At 32.1% G+C, this 13,939-nt stretch overlaps 1 pseudogene; it reads right to left on the reverse strand.

Annotated features, from left to right (window-relative positions):
• Nucleotides 1–11,496: 11,496 nt before the first annotated feature.
• LOC111738529 lies at nucleotides 11,497–11,615 on the reverse strand (annotated as a pseudogene).
• Nucleotides 11,616–13,939: the final 2,324 nt, after the last annotated feature.

Consider the following 13,939-nt stretch of genomic DNA (forward strand, 5'->3'; position numbering starts at 1 on the left):
CTATAAAACTTTATAGTTGATTCAGACATTTGAATAATTCAGTAGACTACATGGAACATGTGGATATTTCAAAGTAAAATTTTCAGATCACAGAATTATATAACTAAAGTAGATAAATAATTTCCACTTCAGAGCCCGAACAGCAACAAAACATTGTTTAATAATTGAAGCATAATAATGGTGGCAATTAGTAAAAGTAGATTCGTATAATTATTTTGTCCAACATAGAATGTTTGAAATGTAAATAAGTTTAAAATTAACTTAAAGAATTTAAGTTAAATGTAGTAATTTTAAGACAAGATTTTATAAAATTAAAATTTATATTAATTTATTTTACAATTAAGACATAATCATTGCAGACAGTGTAGAAAAGTAGAAAGAAGAAAACCATCACTATCATTTACCATCAGACTTTCTAGTATATTCCCCTTCCATCCCTTTCACTGCCTCCTTTATATTGAAGACAGCAATGGCCACTTTACATGCCCAAATTCTCTTTCTGAATCCCAGGTCTTTGTATTCAATTGTCTACTGAAAAGCACGACAGCCTGTGGCACTTTAACATATCCCAAGTTTGGGCAGAACGAGTCAGCAAGTCATAAACTGATGAGACAATTTAAAATTATTCTCAGACCCAATTCCCTCACACTGGAATGTACTCTATTCGTAACTATCAGTATGGGTCTATTTCAGGTACCTAACAGACACAGACTAAGAAAATATATTTAGAGTATGCAAAATTTCTGCTGAATTTGACCTTCCCTAATCTCATTTTATCAATCCAGAAATTTCCCACTCTGAAATAAGTGATCAGATGGCTGAAATTAAGCTAGTAAATATTTCTCAAAGAGATGTATTTAATGTTTTTAAGACACTAGCTTTAAGATGCTCTCTTACTGTTTAACTCAATAAGTAGAACTGTCAAAAATGTCCTTGATAGAAAAAAACCTAAGTTATATAGGTTTCCTAGGAAAACCTATAGGCTTCCTATATAACTTAGTTTTTTTTCTATCAAGGACATTTTTGCATAGAGAGCTCTTTTTATGGGTGTGCTTAAGACTTTCTGTCAAGAAGGGAAATGATTTCCTTACCAATTTTCAAGCAATGTGGTCTTCAGAGTGGAGTATGTGAATACGTCAAGGCCTTGAAATGCTAGGGTTTATTTAATTTTATCTCATCTCTTAAAATTTTTGTTTTAATGTATATGTTTTATAATGTAGATATTACAGAAAAATATCAATGCCAAACTGGGTAGCTCTTGTAAATATTTATGACTGTGATAAATGGAATATATTTTAAATAGTAGAGATAAGCATTAGCAAATATGTATTAAAATTGCATTTGACAGCAGATAAAGCTAAACATAGACAATTGCATGGTGATATCCCTGACATGAGGGCTGTGTTTTTTGCACAGTGTGTATTTTAAAATTTATTTTCTTTGCTTAAAATGAATTATTAAAGAGATAGTAAAGACCACATACTTTTATCAGCTGTAGTGTTGAACTACTATAAATATAATGGCTGCTCAGTGAGTTAGAGGAGGCACAGAATAACTATTTAAGTTAGGTTCTTAGGAAGAGAAAATACAGACTTAAAAATACTGTTTCTTTTAGAATGAGGTGCCAATCTAATAACATAGGTTTAAAATTTTGCATGCTGTGCTTGATATTCCATTTTAATAATGAATAGTAGAATTCACCTTCTTCGATGAATGGCCTACAGCTTTATTCAGTTGAGAACTGAACACAGCATAGAGAATTATTAACATGTTTTTAACTACCCACTACAAACTAATAAATCAGTTGGCTTCAGGGGATGATGAAAATTACCTCTCACCAACATCAAAGTACATTCTTTTAAAATTAAACAAATTTAGATTTAGACTAACAATTAATTGAATAGTCTCTTAATCTCAGATGAACACAAATAAAATATATTTGTAAGAATTATGGCCTGGGTATTTCCAATTGGCACTTATCTTTGCATTTCTTTAACTATCCACTTCAATAGGATTTCTCTCACAAAGCTACAGCTATTGGCTTTGCCTGGAATCCTGAGGTTTGTAGTTTTCACATTTCCAAGTGTAACTGGAAATACTATTTGTTTACAGGAAAGACTGATATACCAGGCCACATCTAAATTCCCAGAGCCAGAGAGCTGTTTGGGTGGCATGCTCCATCATTCTTCAATTAAAACTCTGTGTAACTTAACAGAAGGAATCAATAACTTTATATTAATTAATCTGTTCAAGTTTTCCGTTTCTAAGGGTTTTCAATTTTGGTAATTTATATTTTTGTAAGGAAATCATCCATTTCTTCTAACTTTTCAAATATATTGCCATAGAGTTGTAAATATTACTTTAATTTTACCTTGTCTGAGCCTGTGTGTGCTTTCTCTTAATTTTATACCTCTCTTTCTCTCTCTTTTTTTCTCTTTCTCTCTCTTTTTCTTTCTTTTTGGAATAACGAGAGGCTGATTTATCACGAAGAATTAGCTTTTGAATTTATTCTTTCTATTAATTTTGATTACATATTTTCTGCTTCATTCATTTCAGCTTTTATTTTTATGAATTTTATTTTTTTCAATTCTTTTGTAGTTTTTTCTAACATTTATGTAAAACTTATTTTTTTCATTTTTAGTCTTTCTTCTTTAATATCAAAAGAACTAAAAGTACATTTTCTGAGAAGCTTTTACTGTGTCCCGTAGGGTGCCAGTGTGAAGTATACTCTTTTCAATGACTTCAAATTGTTCTGCAATTTTCTATTGATTTCCTCTTCGATCCATGGATTATCTAGGGTCTTAATTTCAAGTGAATTAAGGTTTGTCACTATTTTATTATTTATTTATAATTTTATTGGATTCTGATCAGAGGATTCAGCGCTGTAATATTTTGCTTTTTGATTTGCATAGTTTCTATGTGCCCAAGAAAATGATTACATTTGTTTATGTTTCATGACCATAAAGAAATAAACATATTTATTCTCCATTTGAAGGATGTAAAGTTTTGTATACACATGTGGGTGTGGGTATGTGTTCAAGGTTATTGTTTTTTTTAAGTTAAATTTTTATATATCCTTCTTTTAGTTTGTTCTGGCTGCTATAACAAAATACCATAGACTGGGTAGTTTATAAACAACAGAAATTTATTTTTCACAATTCTGATAGGTGGATGTCTGACATCACAGTGTCAGCTTGGTCAGGTGAGGGTCCTCTTCCAGGTTGCAGGCTACCAACTTCTCCCTGTGTCCTCTCAAGGTGAAAGGGTAAGAGAGCTCTTTTGGCCTCTTTTATAAGTCTTATTCATGAGGCTCTGGCCTCATGACCTAATCTCTCCCCAAAGTCCTCACTTACTAATACTATCACATAGGGCGTTAGGATTTCAACATTTAAATTTGGAGGGAGACTCAAACATTCACATCTTAACAACTCTTATTAATTGTTGACTACTAGATATGTCCAAGACAGAAAGAGGAATATTTTAGTTTCCTATTTTAATTTTAATCCAGTTTTAAATTTTTTGTTGTTGTATTTTTGATAGCTTATGCTTCATGTATTTAAATGTTGAGCACACTCAGTTTAAATGAATGTTATCTTTTTTCATAAATTGGAAATTTTATTATTAAATATTCTTCAGTTTCATCTTCAGTTCTTTCAACCTTAAATTCCACCTCGTCTGGTGCTACTTTCTATTTCCGTTTTCTCTTTATCCCATTGTTTTAAATATTTCCTTTAAACATCAAGTAGCTGTGAATTTTTTAAAACATAATCTGATCTTTGTATTTTAATTGAAGAATTCAAATGTTTCACTTTTAGAGTAATGACTTATATGCTTCATCTATTCTTCTTTATTGTGAGTTTGCTATTTATTTTACATTGTATTTTTTTGTTTACTTTTTTCTTATTGTTGATTTTATTGATTATTATGTATTAAATTTTTTCTTGTTACTTTTGAAGCTCTGTGTACTTTTGCATACATTATTGACTCTCCTCCAGCTTCTAGATCTGTTATTATTTGTGCACTGGATTTCCTGAATTTATTCTCTCTACCATTTATCTTTTCCCTCTCATTTACTATAAAATAGTTTTATCTTTCCTATAAAATGATAATACAAGTGGTCCAGCAAGTTATTATGCTGTTCTTTAATTTATTGAATTATTTGGGGACCCATGCTCTTTTAAGATCCAGAAAGGTTTGATTTTTCTGAGTGATAGGGTTGTACTTGAATTTCCTTAAATTCACTCCAGCCCCCTTTAAAATTATCATCCAAAAGTTCTATTTCGTGTTCTGATTGATCTTCTTTTATTAGCTCCTGGGTACCCAGAGATGGACTGCTATTTATGTTTATTAGCTTCCTTGGGCTCAGATGCAGTTACCAGAGTGTCCTAAGAGGTGACATCCTAACCAGTGGTGGAAGATGATTTCGGCATGACAGGCTGCAGCTGTGGAAGCAGGCAGGTTCCAAGGTGTTTGCTTAGGCACTTGGTGGAAGCTTTCCTGTTCTCCCAACTTTTTATGTTCTTCCTATAAAGAGAGGTTATCTCTCCTTCTTGGCATTGTATGAGCAATGGGAGATAGGAACACTGGGGAGTGGGAAAGGGCAATGTTGACTTTTCTTAAAGGATACCACAGATTTCTGTTGGCCACTCCTTTCTTCTTCTCACCCTGGTGCTCCCCAGTTTTGGTCCCCAGATATTCCTCCAGCCAATACAATAACACCCTCATAAGTGCTCTCAGCCAGAACTTTCAAAAATCCTAACTCTAAACTTCCTCTTTTGAACCAAGGCTCTATAGGGGAGTGGAAAGAAGGTTATATCCCTTTTCTGTCTTCCATCAAAAATTATCAGACTTACTGGTGGCTCTAGGGTCACAAGTGAAGTTAGGTGAAGTATGCAGTATTCCAGGGAAACACATTTCTGTTTTATCTGTAGCTCATATATGTGCAATATTTTATTTTCCCCATTGACCTAGTGATTGCCCATGCTCCAGTTCTGAAGTAAGAATTTGCCTATGTTTGGGTTTAGAAATGCCTGGGTATTTCACAGACTCATTCTAACAGTATCAGTCACTTTATGATAAAATTTTTATGTCTTCATTAAATTTCATCATTTTATTTAAAAGTGAAACATAATAAATTTATCTTTGTTAGTTGCGAAGATCATCCAGAATTTAGATCTAATTAGCAAGCTAAACTTACATTTCATGGTGTTTTATAAAGAACTGAATTTTCTCAGTAGCGTTTATGATTTTTAATAAATAAAAGGAGAGAAATGGCTGCATAAAACTTTAATCTCTGTTAGCTCAGTGCTTGGACTTTTAATTACAAAGAAGTCTCCTCTATGTCAAAGAATATATCCCTCTTTCAGATTAAGTTGTTAATTATTATTATTAGATGCTCTTGATTTTTTTCTTATTTCCCCCCTCTAATCAAAGTTTATCATCGTAAGAATAAGAGTAAACTTACCTATCTAACTTCAAGTCACAGCAATTTTTCAAAATTATGTGAAGAAATAAAAGCATTTTTCGGAAGGATCTTACAGTTTGTGGAAGTCTATGTTTGCACTTAGGATGTGCTGTATCATGTCTTGATATGTGCACCATGCTGAAAATAGAAAGAAATGATTCCCACATATATTTGTAATTGGGCCCAGGCTTTCTAGCCTGCCCTTATGAAGAGTTTGTTTATGGCCAACTTTTGAACTCTTGCTTCTCCATTTTACCTTTGAACCCATATTTCTTTCCTTCATCCAACTGTCAGTAGCACCCAAAACATTCATGCTGCTACTTCCCTGCTTCATCTCTTCACATAGATGACTAATGCCATAAGTTACTTTTTAATATTCATGGTAAAATATTTGATCTAAAACTATCTGTTCCATAACCACATTTTTTTCATCAATGTATTCTTCTGTTATTTTTTATTTCTTTTGTTCAATTTTCTTGTATTATTTTTGTATAGACATTATGATAGTACATTTTTTATTTCTCATTTGTGATAGAGCAAAATTTTTTCGAAACCATTTGTCTGTGGTGTATGCGTGGAAGGAATCAAGGTTGTGTATTGGTCTAGAAGGAATTTTTCTTATAACCTAATTTTGTGTGAGTTCCCTTAACTTTCACTCTCTCATCAATGAAATCAGAGACCTGTGGAGTTTTAAACAATGCAGTTTCTCTTCTCTCTCACCTTCTCAAAGATAGAATGATCTTTCTGGATAAATCCTCATCTTTGCTTCTTAGAACAAAAATTCTAAGCACTCTCCTGAGGCCAATCTGTACATTCTCTTTCTGCAGAGGGGTTTAGTTTTATCCCTTAGGATATGCTTCTGACCTTCAAAAGTATACTCTCTGGTCTTTTTTAGGTTCTGAAACTGCAGCTTTCTCTGAGCTTTCACCTATCCTACCCGTAATCAGTTTTTACTTTTTTCTTTTTGTAGCCATTTCACCTATTTTTTTTGTGTGTGTGATTTTTATCTTTCTCATAGTTTTATCAATTTTTATTTTTCATTCTTCATTATTTTTGCATGATTTTTATTTTACATTCTTCATTATTTTTTCATGATTTTCAGGAATAATGGGAAAAACTACTATTTTCAAATGTAAGCTTATTAAAGGTTGTTATGAAATGACACTAATAATGAGATTTCATGCATGTTTATCAATCATATATAATTTAATAGATATCAAAAATCACCCTCTCTGAAATGATCCCATTTTTACATATAGAAAATGTCAGCCCACTGGTGGCAGCCTCCTTCTACCCTCCCTTCCCCTTTATTCCTATTATGCTGTGTAATAATTTTACGTATAAATGGCAATACAGTTGAAATACTTGTTCTTCCACAGCTTATTGGTAGCACTTTAATTAAGCATATAAGCATGTGATTACACTGGAAATAGTTTCATTTATGCACTAAAAGAACAGTAAAACAATTTATGTATACTGGTGAGAGATGGAGAGGTTGGATTATTCAGCACAGCTTGCTTTTAACATTTATTAAGTCAAATTAATCAGTCTCTTTCTCTCTCTCTCTTTCTCTCTCTCTCTCATTTCTCCTTCTTTCACCTTTTATCCTTCTCTAAAGATTATAAGGGATAGCCCACTAGTTTAGAACAACTCCTGTCCATTACTGGGTACTGTTTTTAGTTGATATAACTCCTTCCAGGCAATCTGCCATGTGTCAGTATCAGTAGAGAATCTCAACATTATCTGTGCACACAGGAAAAAAAATTATATTAGGTATAAGAATTACTACAAAATCAAGGCTTATAAACCCAGTCTATAAAGACTACATATTATGCAATTTAAATTATATTACATGCTGAAAAAAGGCAAAAGTATAGATACATTAAAATCATCTGAGATTACCAGAAGCTTGAGAAGAAGGTTGAATAGTTAAAGCTCAAGGGACTTATCGGAGTGGTAAAACTGTTTTTGTTAGATATTGTATTGATAGATACAGAACACTATGCATTAGTTAAAGCCTATAGAACTTTACAGCATAAAGGGTGAACCTTAATGTATGCAAATTTAAAAAATATTTAGAAGTTTAGAGAATCACAGAAAATAACACAGAAGGTGACAAAATAATTTAACTGTGTTACAAATGTATGAAACAACCTCTCTGAGGTGAGTAGGGGGAAAGATGCTGACCCAAGTAACTTTGGAAACTAGTGGAATATATAAGATTAAAAACAAGAAAAAATGCACATAAACACTGGATCCTAGTTGTCAAAACTTTCCTAAGGGTTATAATGAAACAATTTTCATCCTATTATATATGCATAATAGAATAGAACAATTAAGTAAATGTTTGACAAAGGGTGGAGCTAGATTTCTCACTTTTGGAGTGGCAGGTTACAGATACAAAGGGGAGGAAACTAGAATGATCTGTGTGGTAATGTAATAGAGTGAGAAACATCAGTGTGAATCAAAACTATTTTCATATGTATACTATTGATTAACACAGAAGTCTTTATAAATATGTGTATTTATATGGGTTAGTATACACACAAAAAAATCCTGGAAGCAAAAGCACAATTAGAGCCCAAATCTCATTTCCTAGTACCTTGTTCAAGTGAAAGGTTCCAAGACTCTTTGAAGAAATTGCTGATTCTATGACTGGGGCAAGAAATATACAAGCCTGAAATATCTTGTAGTACCAGAAGGAAAGAAAGTACTTAATACAAAAGCTTAACATTCTGTGCACAATATGAGACGAATTCCATAATTATGTTTGCCAAAGGCATAGTTTCACACTCAAAAGATATTTTACAATCATTTAACATGTATACTTTACACTTTTACTTCTTCCTCTCACATTTTAGGTTTTTGCTGTTATGATTTACATATTTATTATGTAACTAATAACAGATTATTGTATTTATGATTATTTTTGTTAACTTTTGATTATTTTTTAACTTTGAAACTGAAGTTGTAAGTTAATTATGTGCCATTATATTGCAGAATCTAACTGTGACTATATATTTATGATTACAAGTGAGTTTATGCTATATTTTGTGTGTGTGTGTGTGTGTGTGTGATGTTAGTAGTTTTTTACTTCTACTCAAGGAACTCTCTTTAGCATTTCTCGTCAAGGCAGATCTGGTGGTAATAAAGTCACTTAGCTTTTTTTGTTTGAGAAAGTATTTCATCTTTTAAGGACATCTTTGCTGGGTGTAGAATTCTTGTTTGAGAGTTATTTTCTTTCATTGTTTAAAATATTGATTTTCTTTCAGTATTTTAAATATTGACTTTCTTTTAATATTTTAAATATTTAATCTTTCAGTGTTTTGAAACCCATTCTCTCCTAGCCTAAAAATTTTCTGTTGAGAAATCTGTTGATAGTCTTATAAAGTTTACCTTATATAAGAGGTCTCACTTCTCTTGCTGTTCTTAAAATTATTTCTTTGTCTTTGACTTTTGACAATTATTTATGAAGTGTCTTGGTGTAGGCCTACAGTCATTGGTGTCCAACCGATTTGGAGTCTTACAGTCATTTAACATGAACCAGTGTTCTCTTATTTCATGATATTCCTTTTTAAAATTGGGGAAAACATATCTCTTGGTGGAAAAATTATTACAGAACACGTCAAACATTAAATATAGAGGGATTATTTTTAATTAAGAAAGTATGATATCTTTCTGTATTTCATTAACATCTCTCTCTCTCTTTCTCAGATTCTTGCCATTTCCCCTATCTTCCTATGGAGTCATTAAAGGCATAAAAAGTTCTGTTTTTCCTTCCTGGCAACTTGAGCTCAGTTACCCCGGAAAGAACAGCCTCTCTCTGTTACACTCATGCTGCCTAAACAGAGAAACTAGAAGCTCTGGATTATCACCATTTTTGTAGCTAAGCACAAAGAACTATTTCTAGAATTTGGTATGGTTGGTGTGCAATAAAATTTTCAGAAGAGAAAAGAGGCCCACTGTGTAGGTAACGGGCTGGGTGTCCACAATTTTAGAGATAGTGTCTCAGTGGGAGCTAGGAGGAGTATATTTATTTCTGAACAAAGAAATAGAGATGTCTTGTCTAATGAAACTTATTGATAGCATGCCAAATTATAGTAAAAATTGTATTTTTGGCTGGTGAAAGGAAAGAGCCAGTAGGAGATACCACTGAGGCTTAAACTGAGACAAGAGGGAAAAGGAGACTTGTCTTACAGGTATTTTGCTATTTATTTATTCTATTTATTTGGGAGTTCTTCTAGTCTAGATTGTTTGTATCAGAAATAAGAATTAGAAGTAATCTCAGATAGAAATTATACTTTTAATTTTAAATATTTTGAAATTTATTCCTACACAGTGGAGTGTAGGGAAGTCAGCATTCTTTTACAGGAGAACCCACAGATAGTTCTAGAATTTTGTGTTTTCCATCACTACCCTGATTGGGCAAGGAAGAGGGAGCAAATGATGTCAGTGCCTTCCTATATCCTCTAACCTTTACTGTCTGACTGCACTCCAGCCTGACTCCAGCTAACGACACCTACATTCTTTGCCTGAAGGATTCTCTAAGCCAGAAATACAGGCAGGACCATCCTAAGGTGCCAGGAAATTACTGCCCTTCCCTCATCACCCTCAGTATCCCTCAACCAATGACTGACTGGAGCTTGTATATAAATACCTTGGCTTCCTTGCTACTGCTGTGGAATGACTGTGAGGTGCTCTACAGTGGCTTCCAGAATTTCCCAGGGGTATTAAGATCCAGTTACTCACAGGAATAACTAATTTAATAATAAATCTTTTATCAATTGCATTTTCTTCCATCCCTTCACTGTCTTCTTTTTCCTGAGGCAATGAGAAGAGGATGAAGCACAACATTCCTACTGGTATTTCCCTGACAGTCATTTCTCCAGTAGATGACACATATCTTCTTGAGGAAGTCAGCTAAGAGTAGGTACATATGACACACTTTTATTTAAAACCACATATATATGCATATATATAAGCATATATATATAAATGTATATATAAAAGCATATATATATGTATACATATGTACACACATACACACACATACATACACACTAGTCCCATGGCCTTTTTGCTTCTCTTGTGAGATCATTGTCTCTTCCCTCTAGGGGATTATGAGAGGTCAGTACTCTATAAGCAGTGATGTCAACCTCCTTATCTGATTCATATTTCTTCAATCTTTGATATTTCTGAATATTATGTTCTACAAAAAAGTATTTTATAGCATATTGTTTCTATTAATAATATGTACCCTCAATGTCTTCTTTATAAATTAAATTCTTTATTATTAAGAGCAAAGGTACTTACTATTCCTAAATAGAAATATATTTTAAAAAACATTTTTGACTATTTTTTCTAAACGTATGTAGATTGAATTTCTCTCTAAATTTTAAAATATGCACAAGACCTATTTCCATTTTATTTACTGTATAATCAGTTAACCCTTTTCTCATTTGCCACGAGATAACTCGCAGATTGCAGTCCTAACTTACCCCCAAAGTTTGCCATGAAATATCTCACTTTTATTATTATTTTTGCATCCTTCTAGCATATCAATAGTCTTTGGAAACAAATGACATCATTCTATTTATAGCATTCTGTTTTTAGTAGTTCAGTTGCTGAAAATGTCAAATCCTAGAAAACGTAGTATTCCTACATGAACTTCATTTTTTTTTCTAAATGGGAAAAGGTTAAGCAGAAGTAATAAAATTCATTAAAATAAGATCTCATTTGCATTTACTTCAATTACATTTTTAAAATTCTTAGAAATAGTCTGATTAAAAAGAAAAATACAGTAATTATTCTTACAAAATGGTATTTATTCACTTGCTTGCAAAGAATTACAAAAGGAAAGAATTATGGGATCTTCTAAAAATATATGCATGTACATTTTTAATTAACATGAAATGTTTTTCTTGTAATTTTTTAAGTGTCATAAATGTCCTATTGTCTCAAATAGGGTAAAAGAAAATCTAGCATTAAAATTTTTAATCTATAAACAAGTGTTTCTACTAATTTTTTTTTAACACCTACAGCACCTGGTCTTCCTAGATGGTCTACCATCCAAGTACTAACCAGGCCCAACCCTGCTTAGCTTCCAAGATCAGATAGGATCAGGCACGTTTAGGGTGGCATGGCTGTGGATGTATCAGTTCATTTTTATGAACTGATATTTGGAAGGAGAAGTGGGACGATATGAGGCAAAGAATTAAAAAAATAGAATATATGCCTTTGTGATAATATCCTGCCTATGTCTACAACTGATCTATTCCAATCTTACAGTTAGAAGCGATCACTCCTTTAGCCGGTCTTTATATGACATTTTATGGAAGTAATCAACCTTAATTTTGTTACTAATGATGTAAATTCAACTCAAACTAGCTAAAGTTACAAAAGGAATTTATTGCTTCGTACAAAGTGGAAATCCAGTAGTGGAACTGCCTTTAGCCATATTTCAAAAGATGGTGCATAGACTAAGCCTTTCAGTTTTTCAATTCTGCTTTTCTTTTGTTGGCTTTTTACCTATATCAGACAGACTCTCCCCACACGGTCACAAAATTGGTCATGGCTGCTACAGGCTTACATTGTCCTTAGAGTTTTTATCTCAGAATCCATGCCAGTCCTTTTAAAGTTCTCAGATCTGTCCTGCTGAATTCTATGCTAGTTCTGTGTTGAACATTGTGTTATTAAGGATTGCCTAAAGTAAGTATCTGTAAAATAGTCCTAAAGAAGAAAATTTTATATTTGGGGGAAAGAGTGAAGACTCAAATATATAAATAAATCAGCAAGATAACTTCAAATATTGAGAAACAGAGAAGTGCTTTAAAGAAAATGCAAGGAGGTTATTGTGATAGAGGATGACTAGGGAGTAAAGTTCAGGGCAGGCAATAATGGACTTCCTGAGAAAATGACATTTGATAACTCTAGAATAAAGTTAAAACTCAAAAGTATGAAAAAAATTCACTATAACCACAATAATTTGTTAATAGATGCAATAATATAAAAAGGTATAAATTATGACATTAAAAACATAAATATTGGGGGAAGAATATAAAAATATAGAGCTTTTATATGTTTAAATTTAAGTTGTTAGAAACTTAAAATAGATGGTTGTAACTGCAAGATGTTTTATGTAAGACACGTGGAAACCACACAGAAAAAGTTATAGTAGTTAAACAAATGATAGAGATAAAGAAATTGAGGAATACTTCTACAGAAAATCACAAAGATAGAGAGCAAGAGAGGAAGAAAGGAACAAAGAAACTACAATGCAGAGAGAAGATAATTAACAAAATGGCAATGATAACTCCATACATATCAGTAATAACTTTAAATGTAAATGGATTCAATTCTTTAATCAGAAGATTTAGAGTGGTGGAATTGATTTAAATATAAGATCAATTATACACTGCCTATAACAGACTCACTTCAGCTTTAAAGACATGTATACATTAAAATTGAAGGGATGGGAAAAGATATTCCATGCAAACGAAAATCAAAAAAAAGCAGGGGTAGCTATTCTTATATCTCACAACAGACTTTAAGCTAGTGACTATAACAAGAGACAAAGAAGGTCATTATATAATAATTAAAGGATCAATTCATCAAAAGAGTATAACAGTAAATATCTAGATTTTCCTATGTTAGAAGCATATTTACTGTTATACTCTTTTACATAAAACAAATATTAACATACCTGAAGGGAGAAATATACAATAATGTAGTAATAGTTGGAAACTTCGATACTCCACTTTTAACAATAGATAGACCTTCCAGAAAATCAATAAGAAAATATTGACTTAAACTACATATTTGATCAAATGACCCTAACAAACATTTGCTTACCATTCTGTCTAACAGCAGCTGAATATACATTCTTCTCAAGTGCACATGGAACGTATTAAAAGATAGATGATATGCTAGTCACAAAACAATCCTTCACAAATGTAAGAAGATTAAAATTATACCAACTATCTTTTCTGACCACAGTGGTATGAAAGTAGAAATCAATAACAAGAGGAGAACTAGAAATTCAGAACTATGTGGATAATAAACACACTGCTGAAAAATCAGTGGGTCAAAGAAGAAATTAAAAAAGAAAAAATATTTTGAAACAAATGAAAATAGAAAAACAGCAAAACTTAAGGGATAGAGCAAAAGCAGAGGTAAGTGGGATATTTATAGAAATAAACTTCCACATTAAGAAAAAAGAACGATCTCAAACAACCTAAAATTACACCACAAGGAACTAGAAAAAATCACTAAGCCCAAAGTTAGCAGAAGGAAGGAAATGACAAAGATCAGAGCAGAAATAAATAAAATAGAAGCCAAGAAACAATAGAAAAGATCGACAAAACTATGATCGGGTTTTAAAAAGATAAACAAAATTGACAAGTCTTAATTATACTATCAAAAAGAATTCTCAAATAAATAAAATCAGAAATGAAAAAGAAGCCATTACGATTAAGA

The sequence above is a fragment of the Pteropus vampyrus genome, unplaced genomic scaffold, assembly GCF_000151845.1.
Source record: "Pteropus vampyrus isolate Shadow unplaced genomic scaffold, Pvam_2.0 Scaffold39, whole genome shotgun sequence".
NCBI classification, from domain to species: Eukaryota; Metazoa; Chordata; class Mammalia; order Chiroptera; family Pteropodidae; genus Pteropus; species Pteropus vampyrus.